Below are 1,496 nucleotides of genomic sequence, written 5' to 3'. Positions count from 1 at the left end.
CCCCAACCACAACCCCAGCGGCTCCAACCACAACAACTGAAGCACCAACAACAACAACAGGTGCTCCAACCACAACCACAGCGGCTCCAACCACAACAACTGAAGCACCAACAACAACAACAGGTGCTCCAACCACAACCACAGCGGCTCCAACTACAACCACAGCAGCTCCAACCACAACCACAGCTACTCCAACCACAACCACAGCAGCTCCAACCACAACCACAGCTGCTCCAACCACAACCACAGCTGCTCCAACCACAACCACAGCTGATCCAACCACAACCACAGCTGCTGCAACTACCACCACTGCAGCTCCAACTACAACGACAGCGGCTCCAACAACAATGACAATTGCTCCAACGACAACCCCAGCGACTCCAACTACAACAACTGAATCACCAACCACAACAACAGCAGCTCCAACCACTACCACAGCTGCTTCAACAACAACCACAGTGGCTCCAACTACCACCACTGCAGCTCCAACTACAATCACAGCGGCTCCAACTACGACCACAGCAGCTCCAATAATGACAGTGGCTCCAACAACAACCACAGCGGCTCCAACAACAACCACAGTTGCTCCATCAACAACCACAGTGGCTCCAACTACAACAACTGAAGCAACAACCACAACCACAGCGGCTTCAACTACAACCACAGCGGCTTCAACAACAACCACAGCGGCTCAAACTACAACCACAAAGGCTCCAACTACAACCGCAGTGGCTCCAACTACAACCACAAAGGCTCCAACTACAACCGCAGCAGCTCCAACTACAACCACAGCAGCACCAACAACAACGACAACAGCTCCAACCACAACCACAGCGGGTCCGACCACAACAACTGAAGCACCAACAACAACAACAGGTGCTCCAACCACAACCACAGCGGCTCCAACTACAACCACAGCAGCTCCAACCACAACCACAGCTGCTCCAACCACAACCACAGCTGCTCCAACCACAACCACAGCTGATCCAACCACAACCACAGCGGCTGCAACTACCACCACTGCAGCTCCAACTACAACGACAGCGGCTCCAACAACAACGACAGTGGCTCCAACGACAACCACAGTGACTCCAACTACAACAACTGAAGCACCAACCACAACAACAGCAGCTCCAACCACAACCACAGCGGCTCCAACCACAACAACAGCTGCTCCAACCACAACCACAGCTGCTCCAACCACAACCACAGCTGCTCCAACCACAACCACAGCGGCTCCAACCACCACCACAGCGGCTGCAACTACCACCACTGCAGCTCCAACTACGACAGCGGCTCCAACAACGACAGTGGCTCCAACGACAACCACAGCGACTCCAACTACAACAACTGAAGCACCAACCACAACAACAGCAGCTCCCACCACAACCACAGCGGCTCCAACCACAACAACAGCTGCTCCAACCACAACCACAGCTGCTCCAACCACAACCACAGCTGCTCCAACCACAACCACAGCAGCTCCAACCACAACC

This window comes from Poecilia formosa, unplaced genomic scaffold (assembly GCF_000485575.1).
Source record: "Poecilia formosa unplaced genomic scaffold, Poecilia_formosa-5.1.2 Scaffold746, whole genome shotgun sequence".
NCBI classification, from domain to species: Eukaryota; Metazoa; Chordata; class Actinopteri; order Cyprinodontiformes; family Poeciliidae; genus Poecilia; species Poecilia formosa.
The sequence above is the reverse complement of the archived record's forward strand: the minus strand, read 5'-3'. Positions refer to the sequence as shown.